The sequence below is a fragment of the Pinus tabuliformis genome, chromosome 1_1 (assembly GCF_031772625.1).
Source record: "Pinus tabuliformis cultivar Carrire ecotype Pingquan chromosome 1_1, CPIR1, whole genome shotgun sequence".
Classification (NCBI taxonomy): Eukaryota; Viridiplantae; Streptophyta; class Pinopsida; order Pinales; family Pinaceae; genus Pinus; species Pinus tabuliformis.
Window position 1 is genome coordinate 499,555,700 of NC_142297.1, and position 25,147 is coordinate 499,580,846.

At 40.8% G+C, this 25,147-nt stretch overlaps 2 pseudogenes; both read right to left on the reverse strand.

Moving 5' to 3' along the window:
* Positions 1 to 21,589: 21,589 nt before the first annotated feature.
* On the reverse strand, positions 21,590 to 22,006 carry LOC149213956 (glycolipid transfer protein 1 pseudogene; annotated as a pseudogene).
* A 1,252-nt stretch (positions 22,007 to 23,258) lies between these two features.
* On the reverse strand, positions 23,259 to 24,167 carry LOC149213957 (uncharacterized; annotated as a pseudogene).
* Positions 24,168 to 25,147: the final 980 nt, after the last annotated feature.

The window sequence follows — 25,147 nt, forward strand, 5'->3', positions numbered from 1 at the left end:
AGCTTCTCCATCGGCGTGGTAATCTGGGCATAACTCTTGATGAACTTTCTATAGTATCCCGTATGCCCCAACGTTGTGCGCAACTGTTTCACACTTCTTGGTGCCTCCAAATTAATTATAATTGCTATCTTAGTTGGGTCGACCATCAATCCTTGTCTGCACACCACATGGCCCAGCAAGATTCCGAAAGGAACACAGAACAAACATTTCTTCAGATTGAGCACGATCTGATACCTTCAGCATGTATCCAGCATCAAGCATAAGCTGGCTACATGGCATTTCACCAACTCGAACATTGTCTAATCATCAAAGTATACCTCTAGAAACTTGTGAATGAAGTCCTTGAATGCCACGATGACTACGTGTGAAAAGATTTCCGACGTGTTCTTCAGTCCAAAAGGAATTACAGTATACTGGAAGCATCCCCATACGGTTGCGAAATTTGTCTTACTCCTATCCTCCGGTGCGATCTTGATCTGATGGTACCCCGAGAACCCATCCATGAATGAATATGCTTCTTGCCCTTCGACATTATCCAACACTTCATCGGTGAGCAGAGTCAGAAAGGGAACATGCACGCAAGCATCATTCAACTTCCTGAGATCTACACATATCCTTATTTCATCCTTTTGCTTCTTTTCCTGAACTACTATTGGGCTCACCCAATCAAACTCTTCCACTGGTTCAATAATACCTGCCGCAAGCATTTTATCCAACTCTAAGCGGACCCTTTCTTTATACTTTGGATTGAGGCGGTAAGGCCTTTGCTTGATCAGCTTCGTGTCTGGTTTCAACATAATTTTCATAACTCCCAGGTCCCATATTATCCCATTTAGGTGATGAGCACCAGTATTGTAGCAAGGATGCTGCAACTCTTGGGCTACCAACTTTACTTATCAACCTGGGGTTCATACAAACTTGGAGGTGACAGTGCTGTATACACAAGTAAAAGTGATGGTCCTGCCTGTTGTCACTATTTGGCCGGCGAGAGACCCCAGGGGTTCCAAGATAGAATTCTATAGAGTTAGAAGAAGCTTGATTCTTTGATGGAAGAAGACCAAATCTACTCTAAAAGAGCTACTCTATTCCAGTAATGAATAAAACAACACGTAATACTAAATCCTACCATATCATAATTAACCATTTGAATGGTGTGGAAGGGTCCTAGGATGATTTTTGTGACTTCCTAGAGGTTCCCCATCAATTCGCCCTCAAAACAGGTTGTTTCAAGAAAACCTACAGGATGTACTAGAAACCTATAGGATGATCCTGTAGGAATTACATGAAACCTACAGGATACAACCGAGAGCTAATTGTGAGGTGTTGGAGGTGTTGGGAAGCTTGGGAAAGGTGTGTGATGAGTGGAATGGGGTGTTAGCAGGTCTAGGAGCACTCATGAGTCAATATCCAAGATAAGAGATGGCTAGATTCGCTCAATGTTTCTAGGGGAATTTCAATGAAAAATGAGAAAAAAACTAGTGAGGGTGATGGTGGAACAAGGGATGGCTAAGGTGGATGAAGTGGAAGGTGGCTGCTGGTGATGAAGTCTGGGTCTCCTTCTAAAGTATCTGCTCTACTTAAAACATGTGTGTGTTCCAGGAACTATGCAACAAGATACATTTTCATAAACTAGAAAAGCATGAATCAATTGCCTATATTATGCATGAAGAAAATTGCTGAAGGGAATGAAAGCATGAGTGAGATCTTATTTTAGAAATGGAGATGGAAAAAGATGACATTGACATCTGCCTTGCAACATGAACCAAATACTGAATCAAAGACAACAAACTCCAAAGCTCATGCAAGAACTAGAAATCTGTGTTTTTGGGCTACTGAAGGGTCCCTTCTGTTGTGGGGAAAAGTATCCGACTCGGATGACCCTATCCCTACTCTAAGGGTGACAGTCCTTAGCAACAACTGAAAGTAAAGCTTTGATATTTTCCTTTATGAAAGTACAAAGAAAGAAGAAAAGATTGACCAACCGGTGTCTTTCGCTTTTGTCGATCCTGTCCTCTCTCTTTGTCTCTTGTTCCCAGCTCCTTGCTCCCTTTGCCGGCCCAGCTACACACAGATCCTGCACAAACAAGAGAGGGAAACTACAAGAAACATGTACTCATAACTGATGCATGGATTAGAGTGAATCAGATATACAAGTAAATACAATACATCAATGCAATACAAGTATATAGGAGAACATTCAAAGCTTTATTGATAGAAGTAAAAGGGTTCTGAGAAGGTTACAACCATCAATGGCTCCAATCCAGCAGCACCTCCCCAGCAGCAAGAAATCTCCTCTTCACCTCTATAAAAGCAATCACCCAATAGCTCTAACTGTAAACCAACAGCACTTCCTTGCTTTGCACAAAATTCCCGCCTCCTTAGACCTCATAGAAGAGCTCTATATATAGGAGAGAAGAAGAGAGGATGAGTCAGCTTGAGACTGACATAAAGCTGCCTTGTGTCCTCTCCCTCTTCAGTTAATCTTCAGTTCTTGAGTCCACTTGGAGATCCTTGCTTACACATGGAGATCAAGTACCTCTTACTCATCACAGGGCGAATCTCTTGAACCAAGTGTCAGTTTGGAAGCTTCCTGGGCAATTGACACCTTGCAGAATGACTGTGCCACTTGGCCAATCTCGCCCAGCGCAGGTAGCCTTCATTGGAGTTGACTTTCAGCGCAGGTACAAGGAGGAGCAGTTGACATTCAGCGCAGTTGCTCAGTGGAGCAGCTGACATGATCCAAAAATAGCCTGTTTTTGAGTGTTTTCAGGTGGAGAACTGATGGGAAGTGCTGTGGTTTGCTGACCTTGTTCTTCTAGGGGTAAGAACAACATGTTTAGGGACTGAGGATCCCTGTAATTATTGACATTTCATGCTCCATGTCGCGAGGCACAAAAATGTCTATAACAGTTGCCCCCTAAAGTATGAGGCCGTTTATCGGGTGAAATGCTTTATCTAGAGGGTCCGAAGTTCATTCCAGTGCTGAGGAGGCGCCCTGTAATACAATACAATACAATACATTATTTTTCATTCTGTTTTCATGATCTAGCTGAGGGGGGCATTCCCATGCTCAGCTTTATAAATACATTTTGGTACATATAACAGACGATCGTCTGATGGTAGACTGATAATTTTGCTGCTGAAATTATCATCCTTTGAATAGGATGATCATCTGCTGCAATGATGTACATGACAAATGCTTTTATATTTCCTGAATATATATCGCAACCCGGATGGATGAAACTAGATCCGGGGTCTTCAAACTCGTTTGATCTTCACTCTAAGTACAAGTCGATCCATGTGAGAATTGCGCTGAAGTCGAACATGGAAAGACATCGCTTGATTACCGGCCAATAATGAAAACCGTTAACAAGCGCGAGAGGAATCACCGATAATGATAATGACCCTCAAGGTATTGCAGTACAATTCACGTGGCGTGAATAAAGGACTTGGCGTCGAACGCCACGCAAAATCTTCTGGTCGAAGGTCATTGATGTATACCTGTCGCCGGAAGTGAGAAACTTGCCATTGAGGCATGCAAGCTTCAAAGTACTGATGGGGTTGTTCCTAGATCAACTTCTTGGATAATGAGCTGTAGTCGACAAGAAGCGATCCGTCAAAGGAGGGCCTTAATGAATCCCACATCAATGACATGGAACGGAGCTAATGATTTTAGTGGAGGTGAAAACAAACTGTGATATATGATTCAGGGTGGCGATCATGAATGGATGAAGGATAATATATGGTAGTGGATGGGACACGGTTGACACTTTCAGAATGACCTCTCTTGAACATATAACGACACTGATGCGATGGATCGGTAGCATTACCCCAAATGTGGATGGTTTGGCGAGGACCATGGTGATGAGACTGGTGAATGAAACAACCCAACCCGATGCGGTACGGAGGAAAAGTGTCATGTTCAAGAGCGACTTGCTACCATTAAACTTTGATGTTCTCCCAATTTTTCCCCAGTCATTTCTGACCAGTACCTCTTTATTTTTGTCAAGCTTGAGGAGGATAACATATGCTTGTTCTATAACCTGCCCTTCGGGCAAGCCCATCGCTATGTTTTAACGAGCCTAGCGATGGGGAAACTTCGTAGGGAACAAGACCTCATATTCGCAAAGCAATTCAATGTCCTTATCTACTGTTGCATCATCCCAGTAATCCCCTATCTTCACAAACTTCAGCTCCACTTCTGTCCTGATGTTCACTTGTCTTGCTTTCAGTAGCACGACGATATTTGGTTTTTCTATCTGCGATCCCTCAACTTCACAGTGTCCTTCTATTTCTAGGATATTAATGTTCCTCAGATCCTCATCTTCCTCTTCAGCAGTCACATTGTAGCACTCCAGCACATGGCGCAGCTGGGTGGTCCAATCTAGTTGAATCAAATCCAAGGGATCCTACAGTATTATGAAGATCGCTGCTTTGACCTCCTGTAGCGCTTCATCAATGCACTCAAATCCATCTTCAAAGCTGAATGTCATCAAGAATCCCTGTCTCAAAATATCCCATTTGTTTGTGCCATGGCAGAGCTCTATCTCCAAGTACCAATTCATAGGTATTACATCCAAGGTGTGACAGAATAGATGCACCCACTCCAGTTGTGGTTCTACTCCATAAGCATTGGTCCATTTGGCTAAGTGATCGTGCAGATCACTCCTTCCATCATATTTCTCTGTTAATTGTACCTTTGGGCGACCAAACCGCACCCTCATCATTCTTCTATATTTGTGCCATCCATCAAAGTTGTCTTTATGTGTACCCCACCATCTTGTAGGCGTAGCACGCAGCGCCAAGTCCAAGGCTTGGAAGCGATGCTTCTCCGACACTTCCCTTTCAAATGCATCCAGAAATTTATCAACATTAGTTAAACCATCATAGTAAGGCAAACTTCTTACCTCCAAAGATATGCAGCGCAACGATTTGGTCATCATGTTACATCGTAGCATAGATACTTTGTGCAATCTATTCTGCCAGTGTTCCAATTCCTCATCTGAGTCTGATGTGCAGGAGCTTTCGCGGTCCCATGCAAGACATCCATCAGCTATCGGATTCACCCAATCTTGATCTCGCGTCGTTATCTTATAAATCTGGTCCAAATCGTCATCATTTCATAATCATAGACTGGTTCAGTGTAGCACAATCCTTCTGTAGGGTCCAACGGTACTACTACGCAGAGCAATTTTCTTTCAAATGACATTGTCCGCTTCTTCAAATTAATCACCCCATTCATGTCAATATCCGAGTCAATTCCAAGGAGAGTAGGGTAGGGATTACTGTCACCCACAATCTCTATCACTTCAAAATCAGTCATCGCGCTCGCACCTTCAGTATCGACTATCACTCCATGTAGTCTTCCCATGGGGATAATCTTTTGCTGATTTTCCATCCTTAATTGAATAGGATACCACTGTAGCATAGGCCTCCCCATTCTCTCCCATGTATGTTTAGGCAAAACATTCATGTCGGACCCTAGATCTAGAATAACTTGGTCCATTTCATATTCTCCTATTTGCGTGGTGAGTCTCATCTCCCGCCTTGTTCTTGCCTTATGCTTACCAATCTTTCTGACCACACATAGTCCATTAGATGCTTTTTCATAGCCTTGCGATCATGCAGCAGCTTCATACAGGTCTCCAAGAAAGTAGTAAGCATAGAAGGGTCCATCTCTTCAGCTGGCTTATCTTGACTTCCTGAGGTAGAGGCCTCAACGAAGCTTTTCTTTGCTTCCATGAAGGTTTCCTTTGTGTGCTCCAAATCAAAGCCAACCTCCTTTTCTAGAGCTTTGCGGACCCATTCACCTTCTTCAAGATTCTTCTCCTTGTCTTCGCCAGTCATCATTTTACTTTGCAGCATGATGTTCACATTAGGATCCTGTTCATGAGGTTTAGCCCTCATAATCATCAGATTTTGGGTAGGCTGCTAAGGCGATGCCCCCTTTTCACGTATCTTAGCTAGTAATACAGGGAAATCTTCTATCGCATTGTCAAACTTAGTGCAATATCTGCACGACAGGTGCATCGAGTTCGTGCATTCTCACGTGTAGTGTCTTATTCCCCCACATTTGTAACAAATCACCTGTCCTCGACCTCATCCTTGTGCTGCCCCAATTCCTTAATTCGGAGACTGAGTCTCTGCCTGCACTCTATATGTGGGCATTCTATCCATAATTAGCTCATAGCTATGATAGATACGCTCATCATGACCCACTGATTGACAAAAGTTGCAGAAGAGTTGTTGCGGTGTCTTTACAAATTTCTGCCGCAGATGAGAATTGTCTGTCACATGTTTTCCAGCCACCTGACAGATAGCACACCATGGTGTGGGCCCTGTACTTGACCCTGCTTGAGCTTCTGGCATCAGAGGCATCGGTGCTCCTGCTGAAACATAATCCGTGAAGACAGGGTAGTGATCTTTGTCATGCTCCTGGCTTTTGCATTTCAGGCACCAAACTTCTTTGTGCACCCCTGGCCGAACTGCTCTATCCTTATTTAGACTTTGAAACTCTAGGCAAAAGTTCTGCAACTATGAGTGAATCTTCTAAACTCCCAAATTAGCATCTTACATCACAATCTCATGCAATCTCATTGTAATCTCCATGGCTTCCTCTTCGGTTCCAATCTTTTGCTGCGATAATGCAACCCTCAGATGAGGCAAGAGCGAAGCCACAAACCATTCGTGGTGCTGCCCATTCGTAAGATTCATGTTGGCTTCACAGATCATGCACTTCAATATTTGATCCAAATCCTAGGGTGTCTCGCCAGGATTCATCATAATCTCCTTGAATCCCACAATTGATTGAGCTTTAGACTTAGGCCTACTAAACTCCTTATTCAGTGCGGTTTGAATATCTGCTAATGAAGCCATCGAGTTATCAGTGTAGTACTTAATGTACCATGTTAGCCTGCATTCCTGTAAAGTAGTGACCAACATTTATTTCTTCATTTGATAATCCATTATATGCTGAGCCTTCCATATGGCCTTCATGACGAACCAAAACTAGTTCGGGTCCTCTGTTCCCGAATCCTTGAGAACAGGCAATTTTATTGCATTCGCCATATTGAACGGTGGCGGAGGTGGTGGCAGTGTGGGAAAAGGTGTATGTGGCGGAGGTGAAGATGGAGGTGGTGTGGATGGATGGGGTATTCGTGGGAACCCCTGTCTTATCAACTGAACAACGCTCTGTGGAGAAGCTTGTGCTGCTTCCTCGTTGTCACTCAGAGGAGGTCCAATCAGTGGGCTGTATTCAGGGACTGTTTTCCCTCCGTCCCTAAAGATCTTTCCACTTTGCATAGCTCCAAACATCAAGGTAATTTCATAACCCACTTTTCACACAAGAGAATCTTAATCCAAGTATTTAATGACCTTAAATAATTACCTCGTGGTCCTTTGAAGAAGCAACGCTCTACTTCACTGTAACTGACCGAAGTATCGGCCGCGAAATTTGTCATGAATCCTCCTATGATACGATTGAGCCAATGATCAACAGAGCATGCAATCTTATCTTCCGAGGCTTCCAATCTCCGCACTAACTCTGGGGTCCACACTATCAGACCGTCAAGCCTCCAGCTTCCTTAGCCGTCTGCCAATTTAGCGATCCACACATATAATTAAATTGGGAAGGAACAGAAGAATATTTTGTGTATCTATGTGTATAGATATCTGTCCAACCACTATTCTTTCTTCAATCGTGGATTCTTGTTCTCTTGTGCCACGAATTCATGGATCTTTCTATCCAACTAGTCTTCAATTTCCTTCTTATTTTGATTCCAGTGATGTTACATCACACATTTGTTTATGCAGATCTAAGTCTCGGCAACGGAACCATTTGTTGGCTTAGTGGGCCCTGACCCAGGTTCAACGTTAATTAACCAAGAAAATCCCTACACTACTAACCCTTTCGGCATCAATCCGTGGAGTGCGGACTGAAGTCTCACCCGAAGTAGTGTGGGGGGATGCAGGAACCAAGTTTCCACACCCAAAGATGGTAGTGATATCATTTTATACCCTAAACCTGCCTTTGCACAGATCGATAAGCCCTTTAAGGCTTATTGTTATACTTGTCTTATCCGGCTTCTAGACCTTCGCAAAGGTCTGCGATTGTTCTTTGCGGACCCTAAATAGGTGATTTACCTACTTACGCGCTTCTGTAAATGTTCTTACTTCTGTATTTACCCTGATCGGCTTAAGTATCTGATAACTTTAACATGCATTAAAATGTTCTTCGTGTAAACAAATATTATTACTTGCGTTCATATAACAAAGTAACACATATATATTCGTGCATCAATACATCATTATGTCATAAACATGATATTCAACATAACATAATCACATAACAGAAGTAAATAGATCAAACACAGGTAATTCGAGAATAATCTTCTTTATTAATGCTTCAGATCTTCTTACAGACTCTAACTATCCTGCACACTCAGCTGCAAGGGTCCGCGCACTAAGCTGCGGACTTCTACCTTAGGCGTTTGTGCACACAGCTACATAGCCTCTTTCCTATGCTAAGACTCTTTGCTCTTAGCTCTTACTGACCCATTACATCAACATCCAAGATCTAAACTGAACTAAAACTGCCTTAGACTCTTCTAAGACTTCCCTTTTTATACAATCCCATGGTCCACAGACCATGGGTAGATCTCCTAAAGCCAAAATGACTTACATAAAGGAAGGGCGGAAACCCTTATGACACTTTACATCTTCACACTTCATGACCACAAAATGTGGAGACTTTACACTTTTTATACAAAAACTTGGGCTTTCTACCCCAAAACGTGGGCTTTTAACCCCAAAATTGACTCTAGGGGACCCGTTCCCAATAATAAGTGAATGTGGTTTTATATTGGTCCTCTAAGGTGATCTGGATCTGATTATAACCACTGTATCCATCTAGGAAAGAGAATAATGTCTTTTCCACAAGACCATCTAAGACTTGATCAATGAAAGGTAGAGGGAAATGGTATTTTTTAGTGGCTTTGTTTAACTCTCTGTAATCCACACAGATCCTCCATTTTCCATTCCTATTTAGGACCAGAACTAGAGGAGACACCTACTCACTATCTGAGATGGGGTGAATGAACCTTGCATCCAATAACTTCTGCAGTTCTTCTTTGACTATGTCTTTGAGGGCTGAGTTCATTCTCCTCTGAGGATGGCGCATTGGTTTGCAACCTTCCTTGAAGTAGATGTGGTGAGTACGCACCAAAGGGTGCACTCCCTTCATTTCATTATAGCTCTAGGAAAAGGCATCCAAGTGCTCTCTTAGCATGTTGAATAATTCCTTTTCCTAATGTGTAGAGAGAGAGGGGGGTTGATTTTCAATGTTTTAGCTAGACCAAATTCTACCATTTTGACATGAGCAAGACTTGAGTTAGCTAGGCACAAATCAGGCCAAGGGTTATCTTCAGATATCTTCACTAACTCATCAAGAGGCATGGTGTTGGGGGGTTGGTTCTAGAGGGTTTTATCAATTAGGTCATCTTCATTAGGTTGCCCCCTTCCTATAATAGTATCTAGGGTACATATTGGGTAGGATGTGGTATGGTATACTTCATCTTCCTCTTCCTTTTCCAACCATAAGGGCAAGTCATGCTCTAGGGATGGTTGAGAAGGAGGGTATAAGACCAATTGTTGGATAAATGCCCATTTTTAATGGTCATTTTCCTTGCTCTACAACTTATGTAAGCATCAACAGTGCTAGCCATGGCCTTCCAAGGATGAGAGGATAAACATTGAATTTGTTTTGGGCTGAAGAACTAAGAAGTCAACAGGGTACTCCCAAGGATCAATAGAGATTATCACATTCTCAATGATGAGGTTCATCATTAAGTAAAATATATGGACCTTAATACACCTCCAAGATTATTAAAATCAACTCTTCTCATAATTATTTACATGTTTCAATTATATTTTTCTTAATGAGATGAGTAAAAGTAAGATGTTATGTCTAGTGGTATAGTGTGCATTGATCGCAGGTTTTTGGGAGAAAATTATGGCTAATTAAGGTGTAGGAACTGAATCTGACAAGAAGGAGAGATTATAGGAGATAGATCTCCCTCATTAAATCCTCATTCACTTGAATAACCCTCAATCAAATCACACCAGCTCAGAGTTGCACGTAGTCAAGTCACCAGGATCATTGGCAGCCAAACCAGTGATAGTTAAGAACCAGTTAATCTTAGGAATGGGAGCCAAGCCTCCCTATACTTAAGGAAGTTGTCAGAAATTTCAGTTGTATAAATAAAGAGGCCTAGAGTCTCATTAGGATTCAGATTTTGGATGCAAAATAGCTAAGAAATTTTCGAGTTGAAGGATTGTGACCAAACATTGTTATGTATTTTTGGATATGTTAATGAAAATGAGCAACATTCCCTTGATCCAACACTAAGTTGATTCAGAGGGCCAAAGATATTGGGTTAGGGCCCAACCCTAGTAGCAAAGGTTCCTCTTACTGTACTTTTATGCTTAGGTTATTTCATAGATTACTTGTTAAATTGATTTTGGCATTGCTACATTGCAAGTATTGGTGAATTTGATGAGTTTGCTTCCATTTGTGCATAGCTTTAACAATAGCATTAGAGAGATAAGGAAATATAAAAAAATTTGATAACAAGTGGATCTTACCTCATTCCTCCCTTTAGGGACCATGGTTTGAGGAAAATCTCCCATTCATCCCAAAAAGACATAATTATGGTTTCTTATGAAACTTAGGGTTTTTCTGCTAATTAGGTCAGCATATTTCGGTTTTAGAAGATAGGTTGTAGTTTTCATTTCTGATATCATAAGTTTTGTATTAGATTTGATGTTGCTTTCATAATAGGTTTCAAGAATTTCCATGCATGAACTTGGCAAATAAATAATGCAAATTTTGTTTCTTTATATTGTTGTAAACCCTTCTTATTTTGAAATGATTTATCGATAAATGCCAACAATGATGTGTATGTTGGAGGAGTTTCAATATTGCAAGAAGACCTCATATCATCAGCCTCAACCAAACCATACCCACCCATGATCACCAAAGGCCACTAAGTTCTCAATCCAAGTTATCATTTCACAAGGACAACTTGCCATGCTTGTTGAGAAAATCCAACCATCATAGAGCTTCAGTTTGAGTTCTGAGTGAGTTCCAACCACTTCCTTGCCTTATTCCTTCCATCACTCACCTTCCCTAAGCTCCATACCACTGTCCAAATCACTCCTTATGCTTTCGGCCTATTCTTGTAGGAAAATAGGGGATCTTGTAGGTGAACTAGGACATCTTGTAGACATCCTGTAGGAAAACTTGTATTGGCTTGTTTTGAGCCCGATTTGTGAAAAATACATCATGAAAGCTACGAAAAGACCCTTTATTGCCTCCCAAGCCATTTGAATCATCAAACTCATCTCTCTCCACACCTATCCCACCTGCCATGCAACCAAGAAGGATTAGCATTCATGTTTTCACAAAATGACAAAAAGAAAAAGGTTGTTATGCTTATTCATGTGCACAAAAGTTAAGTGCTTGTTTAGATCAGATTTCATTCTTAGGATAGTTAGGATTTCGCATGTGTTAAATTAGAATTATTTTGACACAAGGTACCTTAAAAAATAGCTAGATGAGTTGTTTGTTTGAGGAATCTATTTTAGTCTTTCATTACTGTAGTAGGTAGCATTTCAATCCTCTCAATTAGGGTAAAATTCTCCTTTCTCAATTGGTAATCAAACTTCTTCTAAATCAATATAAGGCTAGTTTGAGAAACCCTAATGGTCTATCGCCCCACCTTAGCAGTAACAAAGAGTGGGCCCATTACATATATTTGTGTATACAACACTGTCACCTCCAAGCTTGTACGCACCCCGGGTTGATGAAGTAAAGCTGGTAGCCCCATGAGTTGCAGCATTCTTGTTGCAATACTAGCGCTCATCACTTTTTGGCACCATTATCGGGGAGGTTTTTGAGTATATGTGATCTCTGCTTTCTTTCTTCCATTTCCTATCTCTTTCATTCTGATATTAGTTTCATTTTTGCAAAGTAGTTGTAAGTTGGTTTGCTTCCTTTCCATTCTGCAATTGATTTCATTCATCAGTTAGTTTCAATTCAGTTTGTCTTTTCAATTCTGCAATTAGTCTTAAAGCTTTAAAAACAAAACAAAACACTTCTTTCATGCCTCGTAGGAATAGGGCTAACTTAGGAAAAGTTCTACCAAATACCCCCACCACTTCAAATAACCAACCTTCCCTCTTCTTCGGTGGTTGTGAATTAGAGGACCCCTTAGGTGAAAAACCAGATATTTTTGAAGAGCCTATAGGGGAAGAAGAAGAAACCATTCAAATTGACATAATGGTTGAAAATAGAAATGAAAGGGAAGATAGAGAAATAATTGAGGGTTATTTTCCCATCAGAGAAACTAATGGGGATGTCAAGATGAAAAACATAAGCCCCTTTGCTCTTCCTCACTTCCATGACATGACTTTAGAAGATCCAGATACTTTCTTGTTTGAATTTGTTGTCATATGTAGAAATTATCATTACACCACTGATGATTAGAAGTTGAAATTATTCCCATCCACTCTCAAGGATGCAACTCTACGCTAGTTCATGGGTTTACCTGGGGCTAGTATCACCAGCTGGGCTCAAATGAAACAAGATTTCAACAACAAGTATACGGATTACTGCAGGTCCAAAGACACCAAAGAGGAAATTTTTAGAATGACCTTGGGGCATGATGAGTCCTTAGAGGATTATGAGGAAATATTCCAGCTCAACTATAAAAGGGCTAGGTGCACACTTGATCCTGAGTCACTTAAGCTAGTCCTACTCAGGGGGATTAGGGAAGATCTCCTAGAAACCCTAAACCTACTATCAGGAGGGGACATCTACTAGTTACCCTATGAGGATATCAAGACCGTTTTTAAGAACCATTCTAGGGAAGTTAGAAAAATGGGTAGGGCCAGTAAAATAGTGGCCAACTCATCCTCTTCCAACACATCTATAAAAAGTGAAATTGGAAACATGTTGGAATATTTTAAGAGTGAAATGCTGCAAACCCTTCCCCTGCGGATGGATGCTATGAAAATCAAGAGGAAGTAGGAGGAAGCAGAGAGAGAATTAGCCATCTTCTGCCCTAGATGCACAACGAGGCACCCTAGGAATGAATGTCCATTGAACCTTATAGAAATTTGCTCGATCTGTGAAGAAAACCACTCCACAGACAAGTGCCCTTCTCTACCTGGACTAAAAGCTATGTATCAGGGAACTGAGGGGGTGATTGAACAACTCTGCTACATAAATCAAAGGAGGCCTCATGGGCCATGACCATACCAGCAGGGAATGCAAGGGTCACCCTATGCATATTACAACCCTAACCAAAACATATACATTCCCTCTTGGCCCCCCCTGCTCATCCCCCGTGGTATTTTGCACCTTAGTACCATTCCTAGCTGACCAACTAGCCATTTTAGCCATATACTCCTGCACAACCTTAGTGGAATGCACCACCCTAGGGGTGAAGGCCCCCATACAACAATGCTCCAACTTTATTGTCTTCATCTCCATCTCAACCACATATTTTACACCCTGCTCCACCTAAACAACCTAAAATGTCTGCCCAACCAAACCTGAACCCAAAAAATAGACAGGCAAAACAAGTCTACAATGGAGAGACATCCTATCCTGCTTATGCTATGGAAATTCAGGAAATCAACCTTAGGTCTGGGAGAGTGCTCCCGAATAACCAACCTCCATCTCCACCTAAGGAGAGTAAGGAGGAAAGAGAGGAAAGTATGCCTAGAGTGAATCCACCACCCTTTCCTGAAATATTAACTCATCTAGTCCAGCATACCCCAAAAGAGAATGAACTTCTGGGTGAATTGAAAAATCTATGTGTCAAAATCCCACTTCTCCAAGCTATTAAAGATGTACCTATTTACAAAAAACTGATTAAAGAGAAGTGTTTCAAACATCTAGGGAGGTGAAAAAGAGACACCCCTACCATTAATGTCATTGGACAATTGTCCGACTTAATGTTGGGGCAGGTAATTTGCCCAAAGTATTTAGACCTTGGGAGCCCTGTAGTAGATGTACACATCAATGGAACCATTGTCCCCCATACCTTGATTGATCTTGGGGCTGCCATTAATGTAATGACTAAGGACACCATGCTCAAGCTGAATCTCTAGGGTTCATTAAGAAATACCACAACAGTCTTGCAGTTTGCAGACAGATCCACAGTGGTCCCTAAGGGGATTATTGACGATGTGATGGTCTCCATTGACTCTTGGGAGTACCCTGCAAACTTCTCAGTTCTCTAGCCTAAGACCAAATTTAATGGTTATCCTCTCATACTTGGGAGGCCTTGGTTAGCCACTGTCAATGCCTACATAAGCTGCAGGGCTAAAAACAAGAGTATCAAAAATGGGAATTTATCCAAGAAGTTGGTCCTTGTACCCTCCTGCTCAGCCATCTTAAGAACATGACTTACCTTTATGGCTAGAAGAGGATGAAGAAGATGAAGTCTACTCCTCCCAACTCTATACCCTAGAAATTGCCATAGGAAGAGGACAACCTGATGAAGATGATTTTATTGAATACATCATCCAAAATCCAACTCCCAACACCATGTCTTTGGAGGAAGTAGTGAAGGAAACCAATAAAAACCATTAGATTGATCTATGCTTAGCTAATTCAAACCCTTCTCATGTCAAGACAATAGAATTCAGCCCTGAAAAAACACTGAAAATCAACCCCTCTCTCTTTGTACACCAAGAAAAAGAATTATGTAATATACTATGAGAGAATTTGGATGCCTTTTCTTGGAATTACTAAGAAATGAAGGGAGTGCACCCCTTGGTGTGTACTCACCACATTTACATAAAAGAAGGTTGCAAACTAGTCCAACAACCCCAAAAGAGAATGAATCAAGCTCTCAAGGATATAACCAAGAAGAGTTGCAAAAGCTTTTGGATGCAGGATTCATTTACCCTATCTCAAACAGTGAGTCGGTGTTTCCTTTGGTGCTTGTTCCAAATAAAAATGGAAAGTGGAGTATTTGTGTTGATTACAAAGTGTTAAACAAAGAAACAAAGAATGACCATTTTCCTCTACCTTTTATTGACCAAGTGTTAGATGGAATGGCAGGGAAAAACTTTTTCTCTTTCTTAGATGGGTTCAACGGGTACAATCAAATCCAGATTAGCTCAGAGGACCAGGATAAAACCACCTTCACATGTCCTTGGGGTACTTTCACTTATAGGATCCTTCCTTTTGGTCTATGCAATGCCCCTACCACTTTCTAAAGGGTAGTCCTGAGTATCTTTGCAGAGCTAGTCCATGATGCACTAAAAATTTATATGGATGACTTTACACCCTATGGGTGTGATTTCCAAGAGGCTCTCTCTCTCCTGGGTAAGGTGCTGAATAAATTAATTGAAATGAACTTATCCCTTAGTCCCAAAAAATGTGAGTTCTTAATGACTGTAGGGACTGTTCTAGGTCACTCAATATCCCAGGAAGGTCTGCAGGTAGACCCAAATAAGATAACCATCATCAAAAGGGTCTTGACTCCACAGAAATAGAAGGATGTCAGAAGTTTTTTAGGTTTAGTTGGATACTATAGGAGATTTATAAAATATTTCAGCTAGTTAGCTTCTCCTTTATTTGGGTTATTGGCCAAATACTCCCAATTTTTATGGTCAAAAAGTTGTCAAGAAGCCTTGGACACGCTAAAGGACAAGTTGAATATTTTACCTATTCTTCGAGGCCCAAATTGGGCTCTTTCTTTTCATATCCATGCCGATGTCTCTCACAAAGCTGTAGGAGCATCTCTAGGTCAGATAGATGACAAGCTACCTTACGCCATTTAATTCATCAGTAAGAATTTGTCGAAAGCTGAGCTGAACTACACAGTGACTGAAAAAGAGATCTTAGTTGTTATGCATTCATCGAATAAATTTAGACATTACATTACTGGTTACTAAACATTTGTTCATACCAGCCATGATGCAATTAAATACTTGATGAATAAACCTCATGTAAATGGCCAGATTATTAGATGGTTACTTTAATTGCAACAATTTGATTTAACTATTATTGATAAGCCTGGCAAGGAGAATGTTGTTGCAGATGTTTTTTATCCATATTGAATTTGCCTACAGGGGAGGAAGGAATGGTTGATGATCAGTTACCAGATGAACATTTATTTTCCATTTCAGTTCTCTCTCCATGGTTTGCTGACATAGAAAACTACTTGGTGTCTACACAGTTTCCACCAAATTTTTCCTCCAAGGAAAAGAGTAGGATCATAAGAAAGAGCGCCCCATTCAATTGGATTGGGGGCAATCTCTTCAAGCTAGTTCTAGATCAAATTCTAAGAAGATGTGTCAGGGAGGAGGAAGTCTTCGACATTCTTCTGGCCTGTCATGATGGGCCTTGTGGAGGTCACTTTGTAGCCAAAAGAACAGCATTCAAGGTACTACAAGATGGTTATCACTGGCCCACTCTTCACCAAGATGTGAGGAGGTATACCAGCCAGTGTGATTGGTGCCAAAGGATGGGGAAACCTACCCCAAGGGATGAGATGCCTCTGCAACCTCAATTTACTTTTGAGCTATTTGAAAAATGTGGCATGGATTTCGTCGGGCCCATTGACCCTCCATCCAAACATAAGAAGTACATCATTGTGTGCACCGACTACTTAACAAAATGGGCTGAAGCCAAAGACATCAACGTAGTAACAGAAGAAAAAGTAGCTGGATTCTTAAGGGAGAATGTGTTTTATAAGTTTGGGTACCCTAGAGAGTTGGTCACTGATCAAGGCAATCAATTTACATCTCACATGATTGAAAATATGTTAAGCCAACACAAGATGAAGCACAAAACATCCACTCCTCACCACCCATAGGCTAATGGGGAAGTGGAAGTAACCAATAGAGCATTGGAAGGCATTCTGACCAAGGTGATTAGCAGTAGTAGAAAGGATTGGGCAAACAGATTAGTTGAGACCACCTAGGCCTACAATACCACTTGGAAGACCACCACTGGATTCACTCCTTATGAGCTGGTCTATGGGAAGAAAGCCCTACTGTCCATTGAATTTGAATATAACACCTTAAGGATGGCAACACAACTGGATCTAGATATCACTAGGGCACAACAAGAAAGATTTCTCTAGTTGAATGGGTTAGATGAATTTAGGATGCAGTACCTCCTACACACAGAGGTGAGTCAAGTTCAAAGGAAAATCTGGCATGACAAGAATATAAAAGACAAACAATTTCAAGAAGGTGATTGGGCTGTGCTGTATGATTCTCGATACAAGGATTTTAAGGGCAAGTTAAGGACTAGATGGTTAGGGCCTTATGTAATATAAAAGTGTCATGATAATGGTGTTGTGCAGATAAGAACCATTGGTGCAGATGCTATCCCTTTGCTTATCAATGGGTATAGATTAAAAATCTACAAGAAGCCCTTATCAAAGCTAGAATTCATCGATATCATCAACAAGATAGTGATGGTGGTATATCAAGTCTCAGCTTCCACCCCATCAAGTCCCTGAAGAAAAAAGAGAGAAAAAAAAAGGAAAAAATAAAGAGACTTAGGTGAAAACCTCCATGAGGCACCTGAGTCCCACTGTTGGGTTGAAAACCTCTTGAGGCGACCCAAGAGTGTTAAAAAAATGGGAGAAAAATAAAAAGATATCTGGCTGAAAACCTCTTTTGAGGCACCCAGGGCAGGGAAATAGGATGAAAATCTCCTTGGGGGTATACTAGTTGTTTTTCAAAAAAAAAAACAAGAGAAAAAAGAGAAAATATACAAAAGACGACAATTCTGTTTTTGCAGGTCTGCAAGAGGAGGATAAGCACAACATGAGGAGGACAATAGGACCTACAAAATCCATTTTTATTTCACCCATCTCATATCCTCCATTATTCACCTAGTCTTCCATATATAAACCACTCCATCTCATTTCAAACAAACTGCGTGTTTTCTACAGGATTCCTTGTAATCCTATAGGAGCTTCCTGTAGAAATGATAGTAGATATTGAAAACCGCAAGAAGAGCAGTCCAAGAAAAAAGTGATGACACAAGCCTGTGTCTAAAAAAAAAAAAAAAAACGTTCACCTCACCATACCTTTCATCACCCTGTTCGCTTTGCATCCATTAGAGAAATCAGTTCAAAAAATTTAAATTACAAAAGAAAAAAGGAAGAGAAAAAAACAGAAAAGAGAGAAAATAAGGAAAGAGGAACCATACCCAAAGGCAGCATCCCTCACCTACCATTCCATGCCACCCTTCTCCACTAATTTCAACACGTGTTCTACTTCAGATCTGAGAAAAATGTGAAATTTTAAGGGAGAGGAAGCTATAGGACATCCTGTAGCAGTCTATCCCACAAAATAAAGTATAGATACTGCAACCATCCTCAGCACAGGGACTACATGGATGAGGAAGCTCCTCCAGAGCTCAGCAGCAGCAAGAAGATCACCAGCAACAAGGTCCAACACCTACACATCAAAAGGAAGAAAACATCAAAAGAGTAAATACACAGTGAAAATATGTAGAGTGAAAAGAACAAAAAAGAGGCACCACTCTCCAGCATGCATCATCAACGAAGCAAAAGACCCACAGGTATGTCATCTTACTCATGCTCTTTCATAAGTATGATAAGATCAAAAATGTAGGAATAATGTGAGAGTTGATTTTATAAGTAAAGGTGTCCAGTTAACTTGGCCACCTTCAGCCAGTCAACAAGAAGAAAAGAGTTAGACCACTCCACATGTGGCAAAGGTCAAATCAAAGGAAAAAGGGAATGAATCCAAAAATGGTTAAGTTATAGAGGATAGAAGTGGGAGATGATTATGAGGTAAGGTGAAATGATGGACTGATAGTGGGACCAATAGTCCAAAAGGAGGTGCTTGTACTCGGCCAACCAGCACACCACCCCACATGATCATCCATAAATAGAAATAAAACACTGATTCCCATACAAAGAAAGCAAAGGCAACTTCAAGGATTCATCGAACGAGGAGGTTGCTCTCGACATTCCTGAAATAACACCTACAGGAAATAGTCATCATCTATAGCGAGCGGAAAACCTACATGAAGCCTACAGGATACAGATAAATTAGCCTATATAGCTATCTGTGGGCACTAAGGGAAGTCAAATCAAGGGTTATCCTCACCAGAACATAAAAAAGTGAGATAGGAGCCATACCTTCCATATTTTCCATTAGAAAAAAAAGGAAATCCTCAATTCGGGTAGGAGTTTGCAGTGCATCTCAGGATAGAAAATTGTATTGCATGTCACTAAAAGTCAAATTATAAAACTTCTTCACCTACCAAAGTATTGAACTGTACCCACACAAGGCTCTATAATTACCAGGGAAAGATGATAGGAGGTTTCAACAAGAGAGAACCCACAAACACAACAAGGATCCACTAGCATCCTCCCATGGTGGAAATTTTCACAAGGCACCAATGTATGGGGTTGTTTGAGAGGATATGATGATGATGTGGCCAGGAATTTTCCCTCTCACTCATACGCATCACTAGGACATGTGCCACTGCTATGGTGAAGGGTTTATCAGTATCAATTACCCTTGAGGTTACAAGAAGAATCACTACACTCCCCCTAGGGTTACCATGGAGAAAAGAAGACAAGGGTAACAACACCCTTGAAAAAAAAAGCTTCTTTTTGGAAGGAGAAGAGCCAATAGAGGACCAAAATAGACTTAGAATGGAGAGCATTCCATACCCTTGGAAAGAAGTCAGTTACTGCCTCATCAAATATATTTCATATGAAGGGAGATATAGTGTAGTGTATGGATAGCATTTCAGACTCCTCCAAGAACTGAGATTTGGAGAAAACACACCTCCTCATAACAAATTAAGTATACCCTATTTTCTTCTACAATCCATGATAAACATGAGCATTAAGGTGCAAAACAACTAGCCCATCATGGGTTGATCAAAATCATCCTTGAATATGCTCTACAAAACTTAAGATTCCCTATTGTATGGACAACATTTGTAGACATGCAGGCAGAAGGAGAAATTCAAGCTATTGAGTATGACAGAAGCCCTACTTCTAGTGAGGGAGAAGAAGAAACAGAGGAGGAAAAAGAAGAAGAAGCAGAGGAGGAAAATGAAGAAGAAACAGAGGATGAAACAAAAGAAGAAACAGATGAGTAGAGTGAAGAAATAGAGGATTAAGAAAAAGAATAGGAATGAGGAGACAAAGAAGAGGATGAAAAAGAAAATGGAAAAGAGGAAAAAGGACAGAAGGATGAACAGAAGTCTGCAAATCAAGGTAGAGAAGAAGAAGAATCACCAAGGGCGTCTCCATAGCCTATAGAGAAAGAGGTAGCAACTGCTCTAACTACCCTAAGTACACCTGTCAAATCAAATGGAAAAAGGAAAATACAAACCCCACTATACTTCAGGACAAGAAAGAGCACTAGGATTAGACAAAGGAGCCCTAAACTCAAATTTTCATCGAGGATTCACCAAAACAACAAGAGAAGGCAATCGCTCTAAAGAAAAATGAAGGAGAAGGAGCATCAAAAAAATATTCTCCCAAGTCTCTAATCACCTATGTTAGGAGGCCTCTCACAAGGTAAACCTCATCAAAGGTGTTAGCGTTCGAATTTGCCTCAGGCTGAGGAAGGCAAAACTCGAGGCAACATCATACCACGCTCAGCCTCGTAGCTAGCCCTACGAGGACAGGAGAGGGCTCTATCCGGGTCTATCTCAGCAAACAAGTTTTCAAAGGGGCTGAGATGACCGATAAAGAATACTGATTTTAGGCTAGTAAAGAGATATCAAATGAGGTTTTAAATAAATGTTTGCATTTTCTGGGTTGCATGGGCAAAGAACAGCTTGAAAATAGAGAAATATAATTAAAGACACATATTATTTCCTGAGGCAAGATAGGCAAGAAATTTAACATCAAATTTGAAGCATTGTGGAGTGGGTGGATTGTTGAGGAGTTGACAAGGGCATAGAGGATGAATCCTTGTCAAACAGAAGAAAACATTAAGTATGGATACTTCCTCAAGACAGAGCAAATAAATTGAATTCTGCCTTTCTCACTTAAAAGTATTCATTTAGAAACGGTTATGAAATGAAATGAAAAACATAACAGGCTACATATGAAACAAAGGATGATACAAATGTTAAATCTCATACCACAGGAATCTCAGGGGTCAGAGCTGCATTTTTTATTAAAATCCCTGTCAAAACTGTACAATAGAAGCTCTGTTTTTCTCCACGCACACCTCTCAGAAATCTCACTCTCCAACCTTTTACAAATCATTTTTTAATACCATAAATAATCTCTCCTGTTTGAAAACAGATCGATCCAAAAATGAGGGGTTGTTTCTAAAATAGTAAAAATAGAAAAAACTATTTTTCTGTTCTAAAAACAGAATGTTTCCCTTGAAATCTTCTGATGGCCAATTAAGAGACAAAATCTGGAGCAAGGATCTCATGAAATCATGACTGAGGATCAAAATAGGCAAATTCGTTCCTATATCTTTGCTTATGGTCGGTATTCTGCGTTTACTTCTATTACCATTATACCACCCTCCCAAAACGTCACGACAGGTGTCTTTGCTGAGGGCACGTTTTCATGCTGCCACATATGTTCTTTAGATTAATCGAATGCCCAAATAGTGCAATGACTGCCACCATGTCGCTAATGCACCAGTTTTTCAACCACAGTAGAGCATTTGTGCAACTAGAAGAATCCTTAGCTGTTTTTTCTTCAATCTCCTTACGCACAATCTCATATATCAAACGGTTCATGGAAGGATCCTGTTCATATTTAGTATCCAATCTCGAAATGTTGCCACCAACATCAGCCTTCACAAGTGCCATAGCAGCGCCAAACTTGTCAATGACTAGAAACACAAGCTTGCAGGCATCCAAGAATGGCTTCGTTTGTATATCACCATCGGCAGACTTCACATGAGGTATGGCCTCCAAACAAGGAGTAAAAATAGTCTCCTCCATGTCAAAAAACCTACCCTTTGCCAAATTCCTAGTCACGTCCACTGTTTGACGCGGGCAGAAAAACACTTCTGATCTTCACACTGCACTTAGACCTTAACATAAACACCAACCACCCTGACTGAGGCCAATTTTCAAGAATTTAAAGCCAACAGACGAAAAGAAGGGAACAAAGTCGAGCCAATTCTCGAGATCTAAAAGCCCAGCTCAGCAAATTGCCAGAAGAAAAATGGTAATTCAAACGAACTAATGCGATATTACAGATGGAAATCTATGGGCGAGCCTTGATGCTTTGATAATGTCCTGGGAAGTCTCAAAAGAGCAGTGTATGTCAAAATCTGATTCTGTTCAAAATCTTCCCTACCTCGTTTCAAAGTTCCAGATGGTCCCTTTTGATAATATTTGTTAGTCATGGCGCTCAATTCGGGATCTTCCATATCCTTTGAGCCTACATTTGTCTGCCTGTATATATGGTTTCACACCATGAGACCAAACATGGGGTCTTCTGTGAGGTACTCACTTTCCATTGACTTTGGCATTTTCCCTAAAGTGGTGATGATCATTTTGGGCACATATATGCTGCAGAAAGTATTGAATTTAGGTTTAGCTGTCTTTCACAGTCATGATGGTAACACAATTTCTTGACAAAGAATTAAGTCTGAGGTTGTCTTTCCATGTCGGTCAATCCTTCTCGAACAATTCACACCTCCATCTAAAACATTCCTCACCACAACGTTCAGAGAGTGAACACCTGCGGCTTCATAGATTTCTACCACTAACTGTTGTTCATCATCATTATGCTTGAATGCTTTTGCCTGATTGAAATGCAGGCCTTGAGCATGCTGTAGAATTGTAAGAGCACTTGCGGGGCCAATGAGAGCCTTGGTCACATTGGTGACCCATTCTGGTGTTATGACCACCTTCAACCTTTCAATGTCTGCAGGGAAATGCGGTATGATAGAGAAGTTCAAATCATTTCCTTTGTCTCCTGCTCGACTATGGGCTGCACGGTAAAGAGGAATTCTTATGCCACCTGGGCTGGCTGCATGGAAATGTTTCCTCAGTGGATCCGAATAAACTCTGGATGCTGCACCACCCTTCAGTTGCTCAAGACCACCTCTATAAGTATGCTTATGAGGTAGCATCCCCAAGTCCATTGAGCCTATAACATGTTGATTTTCTACTGGATTCCTATATTTTATGTTGAACCTCCAGAATATGCACTCTCGTGGTACCAATATTTTCTGAAGAAATATTATATCTTGATGCCACCGCCACCTGCAGGTCCATTGGTATAAAGAGATTCAAATTCCTGTGTAAAATGAACTGCATGATCCTTCAGATTAAATAGACCATCTATTCGCAATCTTAGGTCCATAGGCTCCATGGAAGACAAAGGATGTACATCAGAAGAATGTGCCTGAAAGCTATCTAATCCGATAATATATGAAACTATATACTCTTGAGTTCCATGTGCTCTCCCTTCCATCCATGACCGAACCAAATAATCTGCTGCTGATGCACGCTTCATGCACCCCAATCCCCCATATGATATTTCTCCCCAACCTTTCCAGCCGCATTCCTTTGGCACCAACTAAAGAGGTGTCTTAGGACATTTTTGAAGGCTTAGTTCTGCTCCTTTGGCAAAAGCCATATCTTTAGACAAAGGGAGAAATGATACATTTTGAAAATTTACTACAACATCAGTAGTTATATATGCACTAGGATCTCCAAGCTCATAAAGAAGTTGTTGAGCACAAGTTCTAAAACTGATTTCTCCTCCACTATTCTCAGCTTTGGCCCAATAGACTTCTCCATCAAAGCTTACATTTGCAAATGGAAGAGATACATCAAGAAGCTACTGAAAAGAAAACTCCCGGTGTTGATCAACAGGATGCATGTAATACCCCCCTATTATTTGACAGCCACACTCTAGAAGGTGACCAGTCAATGTTCCTTGTGCAAGTTCTTTCCAGTTATTCCAATTCCAACCAAGCTCATATACCATTGGTCCAAGACATAAAGTAGCATCATTCAGACGTGATGTGATTATTACATTTGGTTGAGACTCCTCCAATACATGAACAATAGGAGCTTCTGAAACCGGGCAAGATGACGAGGGTTGCCTGAAGAAATGTAGAACTTGAAAAACCTTAACAATCATGTATTAAACAAACTTGATGATTTCTTCTTCAAAACAGAGTTTTAAAGAAGAAATGTCCTTCATCATTATTAATAATGTGAATCTTGAAGTGAAACCTTATTGAAACTCCCTTTGGCCCGTAGGTATTATGAAGCACCTTGAGAACAATAACTTGCACTTAGCCCTAAATACCAATTTAACTCCTTGCTGACCTAGACATCAAACAGGAATGTGCATAACGAGAAATGAACTTTGATAATTTGACTTTGACAGCAAATTGGCAAGACGGAGTCTAACATTGGCTCCAATGGGGATGGCAGCTGCCGCTTCTTGGAGGTGCCAAGAACCTGCAGAGCTTTGGGAGAGCAGACAGTGCCTCCGTCCATTGGGCAATGGAGTCCATTATCGTGAAGAAACAACATGCTTAATTTATTCACCGGAAATTGACTGAAATGATTGAAAGACTGACTCGGCAAACTTCAAACTAAACTGCAATGAAACTGGAACGAAATGCTGCCTTTTGGCTGCTTATTTATTTACAAAATCTACCCTACTATGCTGCAAAAATAATAGATCAGGTAATACTGAAATGATAGATCAACCATTCAAGTAAATCTGAGAAGAACGCTGCTTGAGAGTGCTTCAACCAGATCACAGATGCAATTGCTGGCAGCCCTTCATGCACATAATGATCCTGGTCACGTAGAAAACAGCCTGATCTATCAATCAAACTGAAAAACATTTCCATGTATGTTGCCATTGGATCACAGAAGCCAGACTCTGTTGGCTGCCCCAAATCTACAATACATACCTCCAGCTGCACACTGTCAATGCAAACATCTGTAGGCAAGTCTATTATTTCTTGTTTCAAAGGAGGAAGGATTTCCAAGAAATTTTTAGGGTCTTGGAAATCATATGACTGGATCTGCTCATCTAAACACTGAATCTCCTTCTCAATTCTTTCAACAACTAACTCACAAACACCAGTTTTAGGTTCAAGA